Genomic DNA, 271 nt, shown 5'->3' on the forward strand with positions numbered 1-271 from the left:
AAGCGTGTTATCACTGGGCAAAGTGCATCAATCAGGCTGCAATTTCACAGGCAACAGTAATAAGACGAAAGTGCTTCAGCAGACGTCTTGAAAGGTGACTCTGGGCGGGGTGGGGGTAGGACAGGGGGGGAGTAGGGAGTTGGGGGTCAAAGGGTTCGAGCTGGGTAGGGGGGAAGGGGGGGGGTGAAAGTTGGAAGACATTTCTTGCAGATTTTCTTCTATTTTCAAAGGGATTTTTTTCGGTTGCGACTATTTGCTCGGGATATGACAG

Source organism: Penaeus monodon, chromosome 23, assembly GCF_015228065.2.
Source record: "Penaeus monodon isolate SGIC_2016 chromosome 23, NSTDA_Pmon_1, whole genome shotgun sequence".
In the NCBI taxonomy this organism is placed as follows: Eukaryota; Metazoa; Arthropoda; class Malacostraca; order Decapoda; family Penaeidae; genus Penaeus; species Penaeus monodon.